This window comes from Vanacampus margaritifer, chromosome 10 (assembly GCF_051991255.1).
Source record: "Vanacampus margaritifer isolate UIUO_Vmar chromosome 10, RoL_Vmar_1.0, whole genome shotgun sequence".
NCBI classification, from domain to species: Eukaryota; Metazoa; Chordata; class Actinopteri; order Syngnathiformes; family Syngnathidae; genus Vanacampus; species Vanacampus margaritifer.
Genome location: NC_135441.1, coordinates 3,576,445 through 3,586,858, shown reverse-complemented (window position 1 = coordinate 3,586,858; position 10,414 = coordinate 3,576,445). Strand labels below are relative to the sequence as shown.

Sequence of the window (10,414 nt, the reverse complement as noted above, 5' to 3'; positions counted from 1 at the left end):
CTTGCCAAAGTGAAATCAACTCATTATAGGGAGGGATCTGTCTTATGAAGTGTGGTAGCCCGAATTTTGTTAGAATGACAACCTGTGGGCTCGAACTTGTGGACACAAATGCACCCCTATTTCACTCTGAAAATTTGGCCTATTTTGTGTATGATGTCAGAGTCATGTCATTGGGCATCAGTCAGTAAAGCTAAGTGACTGTTGACACTAATTTGGTGTGTGTGTGTGTGTGTGTGTGTGTGAACGTGCGCGCGAGAAAGAGACAGGGAGACAGACATAAATGTTTCTATTCTCTTGACAATTGAAACAATTCTTACTGACAGTATTTTTTTCTGAATGTCTCAGAAACTTCATGTACAGTACTTGACATCACACTTTGTTTGTTTACCAACAACATTCTGTTTTGACTAATATGGATGTGTCAGAGACCTCTGCTTCCTCCAATTGTCAGCCCCCTCTTCTACAGTACTTGAGATGGCAGAGTGATCTTCACTCAAAGCCCAAAATCTCTGCCAAATGCTCCAAACGCTATCGGCACAGGCACCAAGCCATGCATTGAAGATTCCAGCGCCAGGCCCCTGCTGCATGACTCCCAATTGTCAGCCAAGGTCAAGTGCATTTGGCTGGACATTCACTTGCATGAGATGATGTGAGATGAAGCTGGGCGGGGGATGATAGGACTCAGCTGAGCGGGAGGCCTGGTGGAGAACAATGCAGGACTGATCGAATAAGCTGCAGTAGCCTTCAAGAGTGTGAAGTTGCTTAAAACAGTAGTCTTAACATTATGTGTATTTTAAAGAATATCCTGTATATATTTTTATGTTTTTATATTATCAACTGTCGTTTAGAGGCGCCGCTCAACTTTCTCTAATGTTTTGTATTTTTCCATGACGTATGAAAACAGAAACTTAACCATGTTTTGTATGAAACGAAACTGAAACTTAACTGTAATAAAAGCGACGAGGTGGCCGGGGGAGGAGAGAGAGTCGGACGGAGCCGAGCGTGAGTTAAGGTCTCGCGTCTCCTCTCCTCTCCCAGCCGCGGTTGCAATAAAACAAAGCAACAGCTTCTGCCTCCGTTTTTCCTTTGTGCACGGTCGGTAACTAAGGGGATCTGTAATATTATTAAGATTAATTTGCCAATATTGTTGTATAATAAACATGATAATTGATACTTTGCAATAAAATGTTCAAAACTAATATCATATGCTTATAAAAATAGAAACTAATCTCTGCAAAAGTAATTCGTCCAAAACAATTTATGCTTAGTCAACTGGCCATAGGGCCATTTCCCCGTACAGGAATTAAGCCTACTCCTAGAGTAATTCACATTTTCCTCCAGAATTTATTGAAATAGTTTTCTTAGACATTTATTAAAATAGTCTCAAACTAGTCCTTGTCTTGAGTTATATAATCCCCTGTCTTGAAAAAGACTAGACCTGAAGCGGGTCTAAATTAAGATTTTAATTAGGCTGTCCAGCGGTTAGAGTAAAGGCTGAATGCATGCTCCGCATGCTGAAAATGAATTACATAAATGACGCTGAAAGACCACCACCAAGACCAGAACAAAGAATCATCAGAGACAGAAATTACCTGCTTAATGACTCATGATACAGATTTCCGTGATCATTTTCCTATGAACAGACAATGCAGCTGGTGTCATTTGTTTGCTTCAGACAAAGCTGTCAAGATTTGGTAAAGATAACTCTTATACCTCCTCCCTTACAAATACTAATTACCTTGATGTTTTTGGCATGTGGAACTTTCTACCGTGAAACTGAAGATTTGTGCAGTGTGGGTGAATCAACTGTTAGCCAAATAATGCAAAGTCTTCAAAGTAATATGTGAACTGCGGAAAGATTACACCAAGTTCCCAGATGCTGTTGATCAGATCACCTACAAGATACAGTTCTACACAGCAACAATATAAGATTTGTTCGGACTCAAATCAGAAAATTCTGATTCGCTAATTGCTTTTCCACATGCACTTGAATCCCATAACCAAACCACCAATTTGTGCAGCATCCTAGTAAAAAGTTGGTTACATTTTTTTTTATGTATGGATTAACAATAGGGTCAGAGTAACAAAAAATATGACCAGGGTCTTTACAAATTATAAGGGGTTAAAATCTTGCACTGAACAGTTTCTCTCTTTTGTCCTGGTGGAGTGGTAGGAAATTCACTGCCATTCATGACTTCATATCTAAAATACTGTTAAGAAGGGTATCAATTAGCCCTGTGTCATCTGAGCCCAGTATTTCAAACATTTTAATTGAGAGTAAACTGATCCAGATCTCCAATCCCATTTTCATGGATCAGGATTTTCTATCCAAGTATTTCAAAATTTTGCTGGATTGGATCAGAATAATCCCAATCTTTTTGGATTGAGATTTGAAAATCCCTCCCGCCCCCAGGATCACATTAGTTCTGGATGTTCCTCCGTTCATTATTGCTGATGTCTTACTTGCACTTTGTTTTATCCATCCATCCATTTACTGAACCGCTTACTCTTTACCAAAGTTGCAGGGGTGCAGGAGTATGCTTCGGGCCGTATGCGGGGTACACCCTGAACTAGTTGCAGTTTGTTTTATAACGGGTTTAAACAGGGTATTCTAGTTGGACTAAGGGGAGCTCTCAACTCAGCATTGGGCTCTGCTCATCCACCAAATCGGACGTCAGCTATATGAGTTTTTCAAACCCAATGTACCAGTGTATTGATTCTTTTAATTTTCAGCCAAAGTTCCGAAAGCACTGGCACAGTCAACAAAAATGATAGTTGGAATACTCAACTTTATACAACACTTTTTAAGGGACTCAAATACTCAGTTGATCATCTGGTTGTCATTGATGCCTCACAGAAAAGAGCTTCCTTAGTTGTGTCTATGCTAGCCTTTTTAGTGTAGTTGCCATTTTCTGCCTGTGCTTGCATGAGGTTTTTCTAGTTAACAGGTTTCGCAGCTCTAATGTCTTTAGTGGTTTAATCTCAGGCAGGGTCATCTGTGCTTCTGCTCCACAGCAGGTTGCCTGCTAACTCTCCAAGATCAAAACCTATTTCACAAGCCCATTTACGTATGAACCTACCCATACACAGTGACACCTATTATCTAGAACCTTTAGCTCTACTGGTTCTGAATAAAGGTTGAAGATGCAGCAGGTGGTGGGTGGCTGCCTTAGGCTAATGTGTCTTCCTCAACACCTTTGACATTGTATCTGATCCCACTATCAAGTACTTCTTCCTTAAAAACTATCCACCACATGATTGAAATGTCTAAAATGATAATATAATAATATAGATAGCAGAGCTGTGAAAGTAAAAAGTACTTTTTAACAAACTCAACGTTTATTATTGGTGGGTGAAGAGAAGAGGTTTCGAGGATCTTCTTATGTCTCTGATATCCATTCAGGTGGATGGTTTTGGTAATTTTATTTAAAAGTAATTTTATTATTAGCTGAGTGGGAATAAAATGATTGGTCAGCGTTGAAGCCTGATTTGACACAATAATGATGCAATTAAAAAATGTAAATGTTATTTTCACATCTCACTGTAATATTTCACTTGTCTAAAAATAATTAAATATGTAAGACAGAATACATCTTGACACACTCTTCTCTACAATATGAAGGAAAAGCTAATTCTATCAAATGAGATGAACTATGTAAGACAAGAGACGATGTTATCAAAAAGAGAAGTTATAAAAAAAACACACTTAGATGATTTTTCCCCCCTTGATGAGGACCAAAGAATACTTTGATTTCTGAAGTGAGAGACATTTCTATATTTATGGTAAAGGAGTAACAAGGTGTACAAAAGACAGACAAATCAAAGTGCTCTTAAATTCAGGTTGAGTAAGAAATCATTGTTGTTGGTTTGACTGGCATAAACTGTCAGGCCTACGGCCTTGGCCCCCTGACTGTGTGTGTGTGCGTGTGTGTGTGTGTGTGTGTGTGTGTGTGTGTGTGTGAGCGTGTACGTGCGTGCGCGCGTGCATGTGTGCTCTCGTTTCGAATACCTTACAAGGACGCGCCTCCATTTGTCACCAATGAGAACGGAGGTCCCCACACAGTGTAAGGACCCACACGGCGCACCAATGAGAGCGGATATCCCCACACTTTGCAAGGACCTTTTGGCTCGCAGCTGCGCGTAATGGCCAATCAAGAGAAGTGAGTGCTGCTTGGCAAGCTAGCTCCACACGGAAGACCGACCGCCGCCACACGACAAGCAAGTTGCGGCGTTGTAAGCGCATTCTCCCGGCAACAAGGAGGCTCTTTGACGCGGTGAGTTTGCATGCATTTAAACCACATTTAAAGGGGAGCTTTGCTGGTTTGAAATAATGATCCAACGTCCCTGTCGATCCCCACAGGTCAAGACCTCGCTGCCTCCTTCACGACTCAACCACGCCTCTTTCGGTAGCGAGGTCACCAACCGCCACTATTGCCTCTTCTGTCAAAATGCCAATGTAAAAAACGCTCGCAACATCGAAAGCGTCCATGCGGATCGCAAAGAAGAAGCCAGTTTCATGGGTCTTGCAAAGGGATCCAATGAGCGGAGGCAACCGGCGACTATGAGCACAACAGCTGGATGTCGGTAGCTGGTGCGAGTCAACTTGTAGCCAAAGGCCGACGTCGAGCACTTTAACTACATACATTGTATCTATTGCAGTGGGCTTTTCCTTTACAGCACCGTGTCCGCATACAGTATGCCCACTTAACCCCGAGCGACATCCAGCTTTTTCGGGTGAAAAAAAAAACCTACATGCCTCGCGCCGACAACCACCACAGGGATGTAGGCAGTGGCTTTGGGAGTTGGTCAGTTCTATGGTCGCCGACACAGTCACGGAAATGGTCATTTCTGATAAGCTCATTTTGGGTCTCGGCGATCTCAGGCTCGCCAAGGGTGGGACTTCGCACAGTCACATCACACATGTGCACGCTAGACTGCGCCAGATCAGCCAGTTTGCACTCTAGGCGCTGCATGTTGATCCAGAAAGCGGGAAAACGGGATATTGAGCCATAACAGGTCTGTGATGCTCTTAAGTTTCTGCCCTTTGTAGCCTTTGCCCGTCGCTACTATTGATTGGATGGCTTAGTGAGGTCCTCGGATGGGTCCCACTGACGGCGTGCTCAGAAGACGAGCTAACTTGATTATCAAGAGGAAGCAAAAGTCATAACAAGGTTTCCATAGGTGAACCTGCGGAAGGATCATTACCGAAAGGAGGGAGGGCACGCGCCCGCCCGCAACCCGGAGCCCTGGGGTCAGGGAGGCAACCGGCAGTCGGTTTGGCCTCCCCTTCGCCCGCGTCCACTCAACTTAGTTCAAGGTCGGGCCGCAGGCGGCGTGGGGGTGCCAGCGCAGTTCGGCCGCCTCGGAACCTAACACCAAATACCCGGCGGGTACGCAGCTCTCCCCACGTTTCCAGCGTGGGGCGTTTAAAGTCTCCTCGCCTGCGGGAGCACCTGGCGGCGCCGTCCCCCGGAATTCCGAACCCACTTACCGCCGAAGCCCGGAAGTCCGAACCCACACATCGCTGAAGCCTGGCAAACCAAAAACTAACCAAACTCTATAGGACTCTAAGCTAGCTGCAAGAAGTAATGTGATTTGCAGGACACATTGATCATCAACACTTCGAACGCACCTTGCGGCCCACGGTGACGCCTGTCTGAGCGTTGCTTCGCCATCGATCGGGAAGCTGTTGTTCGTTAATGGTGTTCAGCAGGAGAGAGAGCGCAGTGTTTACTCTGGTGTGAGGTGGTATCTACACAGCCGGGATGATCACAACAGTCAATTCTCTCGGTAGAAAAAAAGGCCGACATTTTACAGACATGTACTCAACAGCCGGGGAAACAGTGTTGGTCTATGATTGTTCCGTTGTTACACCAAGTCACTTAGCTTACTGGTAAAACATCCGCCTGGCATTACCCAGGCCTGCCAATGTTTGGGTTTAAAACACTTTTTTTCCCCAGAAATAGTCATTATACAAAACAAGTTAACATCGATTTCATTAAATTTTATTTGACATGAACTTTTTTCAATATTAATCCATATTTTAAGCTTTGTATTATACGTAATTACTCAATACAATTACATGCAATATCACAGACACTTCCATATCATAGTGATTTTTTGAAAAACATTTTTTCCATTGGATATCATTAGTTCCACTTTTCCATCTAAATCAGAGGTGGGCAAACTCGGTCCTCGAGGGCCAGAGTCCTGCAGGTTTTGGAGGTTTCCCTGCTGAGCTAAGCTAATTCTTATCAACTGGATCGTTACCAGGGTTATGCAGAGCTTGCTGATGAGCTAAGCTGCTTGCCATCAGCAACCTGCAGGACTCCGGCCCTCGAGGACCGAGTGTACTCTCCCCTGATCTAAATGAATAGAGGGTACTGCATGCATAGGTGGCGCTATTGATTTTTTTTGTTCATTCTTTCATTGGATATTATTAGTTCTAGTTTTCCAACTAAATGAATGGAGGGTACTGCATGCCTAGGTGGCGCTATTGAGTGAATTATTATTATTATTATTTGCATTTTTCAATTGGATATTAGTTACACTTTTCCATCTAAATGAATGGAGGGTACTGCATGCCTAGGTGACGCTATTGAGTGATTTTTTAAATCATTTTTCCATTGGATATCATTAGTTACACTTTTCCATCTAAATTAATGGAGGGTACTGCATGCCTAGGTGGCGCTATTGAGTGTTTTATTTAATTTAGTTTTTTGCATTTTTCCATTGGATATCATTAGTTCCACTTTTCCATCTAAATGAATGGAGGGTACTTTCAGATAACACTTTTCCATATAAATTTCAACTTAAATTCACGCCTCAAAAATTCACATTCAAGTGTTATTTTTATAAATTTATCTTTCAACTACAATTAATACTTTGGAATTTTCACAATTATTTATCTTTCAATTTACTTCATAAGCATTCACCTTAGCATTCAGCTATTAGCATTCAGCTTTCAGTATTCCCGTGCAATTTCTGCAGAAATTAGTCTAGTTGTAAATACTATTGTTACATTAATAAATACATGCTTAAGTAAACATACTTTATGACAAATTCATACTAATAGTAATGAGTTTTAAATTGTGTACAGTTACTACAGTGGGCCTAATATGATTTATATACACTATTTACTGACAAAATCTATTTATTTAAAACAAAATGATTTCCGTGCAACATAGTCCAAAAAGTTGGTTTTGTTTGTTTGTTTTGGATTTATTTGTTCATTTTTCCTTTGGGATAATTATAGAGACAATTTACAACATTAGTAAAAAGTGTAGTAAATTTAAACAACTCAGCTTTTATGTTAAGGATGAATAATCTGCCTTTCTATGCAGGTCTATTTAATGTCACGGTGGAATGGAGTAAAACGACCGCTGAAGCGAAAGGTCGTGGGATTGAGACCTACTCGGGCAAAGGCGCAAAAACCCATTGTTTCTAATCTATGCACTACAAAAGGCCAAAACGCTGTGCGCGTATCCTCCGCTCCTCACTCCGTGAAAACTCCCCCATTTTCTGCGTCGTTCGCCTGTGCGGGCGGGGTAAGAAGATTAGGCAACTTGCTAATGGCATGTTTTTATTATAAAGTGTCATCAAAGCTGAATGGGGACACAAGCGTTTTATCAGTTTAATTTCTGTGAAATTATAATGCATTTCCTGATCGTATTAGCATAACAGCCATGGATATAATTGCAATGTACAGTCGGATGTGGGATTCGAACCCACACTTGGTTACCGGACAATGCACTTTACCAACTGCGCCACTGAGCTGTATCAGAGAGCTGGTAATGATGATCAGTTAATATGTATGGAAGTGGGAGCGGAAAGTGTGACTTGAAAATGTCCAATGTCAGTTGATATTTAATAAGTTGATTTAATTTAGTAAATTGATATTCAACGTTAATTTGTGCGAATACTGTAAGTTATGTGGAATCAGACGATATATTCCCCGGAAGGCATGAATTTTTTCAGCAAGTGAAATTTGAAACGGTGTAAATGAAGGTTAGAAACAACATAAGTGGAGCATTATACCACAATAAGTATAAGTATAATGAAGGTTAGAAACAACAATAATGTTGTATTTGCCCGTACTAGGTCAAACACAGTATTCGGATTAAAATTGCTTTCATGGATTTAGTATTTAGATTAATTCACACATTTTCGGCCATCTCAGAAGACTGACATTTTGCACTGCCCCACTGCTGTAGACTGAAATTGACATCCAATTGAACTCAGGCTCGCTCTGCAGAAAACAGGTGAGCAAATGTCACATGATCAAACAGAGAAAACAGGTGACCCGTAAAGTTTGCAATACGAGCCCGAGGGCAGTTTGATGTCAATTTCATCAGACAGCAGGGGTTGGTTCAAGGTAAAAATGTCAGCGTCCTTCGATGGCTGAAAACTAGGGCTGGGTATCGATACTAATTTACTGAATCGATTCTACATCGAATCGATTCCACTCTTCACTGTTTGGAACATACTTTCTGAAGGACCGATTTATCTTAAATAATATTTACAAAGTTTGAGCTGAGAGTACTACGTACGGCATGCTACGCCGGAGCTTCTTGCTAGTCCGTTACATTGCTCATGGGAGTGAGTTCCATCTTCCGTACAAATCACGGACCAATTCACTATTTAAACACCATACACAATATACAGTACATGGCTAAATTTGCGACTCGGATAAAAATGTCTTTGTAGTTAAAGTCACACATCGTCAGAGGCGATTCTAGGATCAGAGGTATAAGGCTGCTATAAAGACGTTTAGTGCTTGGTTGCTACAAAGAGTGTGTGAGTGTGAGTGTGTGTGTGTGTGGGGGGGGGGGGTAGTTTACTGTGGTTTGGGGATAATTGTTGGCCAATGTATGTAAAGTGTTGTACACATTTAGATTTTCTTATGCTCTAAGACAATAAAGCGTTATTGCATTTTTTAAAGACTATTCTATGTCAAAATGAAGCAATGTCTAATGACATTGTTTTTCCCCAAAATAAATCAGACTTCATGTTCAAGCATTACTCAGTAATTGAGTATTTTTTTCAGCAAATACTTTTTTACTTGAACTTGAGTGATTTTTATGATGACTACTTTTTACTTTTAATTGAGTAATACTATATTGAAGTAACGCTACTTGAGTACAATTTTTGGCTACTCTACCCACCTCTGGTGCCGACATGCACGCACGCCACACACATAAGCTAGCCAATAGCAACATAATAGAGAAATTAATATTAACACTTGTTCCCCTCATTCGACTAAAAAAATGACAGTGGTGGGCTTAAGCATTCAGTCTGACCACCTGCAACCTTTACTAGCTGTGGGGAAAACTTCAGCTAACTTCCTACCTACTAAGTAGCATGACTACAATGTTTTATGGTGTCTGCTGTATTTAACACTATTAATTTATTGATGTTTATTGTATTTACTTCTTTATTTATTCACTTACCTACTGCCTTAGTTATTAATTTGTTAATAATAATATTTACTTAGAGACTCACAATATGTATTCATTTATTTTTGTTTTACCTGTCTTTACTGCATGACTGACTTTCAATCCATGGACAGCGATGGTGCTTTAAAGTACTTTATAAATAAAGTTGAGTTGAGACTCTGAGACGAGGTGACGTGAGAACCACAGTAGCGATTTTGCCGGCTGGATCTACACATTTGAGTACGGTACGCCTGCTTTGTTAAAATGTGATCAACACGACAAGTGTGTCTGTCAGGCTGTCAGCATCAAAGCAGTCGCCTTTCTAAAGCAATCAAACTGCCCTTGTAGTTGCGTAGCAGTGCTAGCTGATTAGCATTATTAAATGCTGGCAACAGGCAGGTTTGAACTCGGCTTCAAGATAACGTTGCGTTGTTGTGACGATTCACCTCAGCTGTTACGCCGTGGCAGCTGCCAGGAAGAACTTCAAAATAAGAGCGCACCAAGGCAATGATGGCCATATATTATTGGTATAGTAAGGTTTATTTTGAAGTTGGCCTTCTCACCAAGTGATACCGCTATGAACAAGTATTGCTTTGGCTGTCTTCCTGGCAGTGTACGCTAAATAAGTGGATCCCGGAGGCGAAGTCCCTCGGAGAGAAGGAAAAAAAAAAGATCTTGTGCTGTGCAGGGACAAAACATCTCGTGGCGTTTTAATCTCGCAAGATCTCGTCCCATGCCTACTGCACGTATCTGCTATCATGCTTGTCAGACGCTGAAAAAAAATCAAGAAGCTGAATTTTGGGGTGTGCACTTTAATAAAGTCAAGGATACAATACAACACAAGATTATGGTGCAGTAAACTGTGTACATAGTTTCTTTGACCAGCAAATGAGAGTTTAACTTGGATTTATTTGGATTTATTAATTTGGGGGCCAATTTTTAAGATCAGATAGTAATGATGATGATGATGGTAATGAAGT

The 10,414-nt window shown here is 41.1% G+C and overlaps 1 long non-coding RNA gene across 1 annotated transcript; it reads right to left on the bottom strand.

Moving 5' to 3' along the window:
- Nucleotides 1-269: 269 nt before the first annotated feature.
- LOC144058702 (uncharacterized) lies at nt 270-9,838 on the bottom strand. The gene is made up of 3 exons (XR_013295461.1): nt 9,530-9,838; nt 5,633-5,752; nt 270-698 (listed from the first exon to the last, which is right to left on the bottom strand). It is a non-coding gene; the product is annotated as an uncharacterized LOC144058702 (long non-coding RNA).
- Between the last annotated feature and the right edge of the window lie 576 nt (nt 9,839-10,414).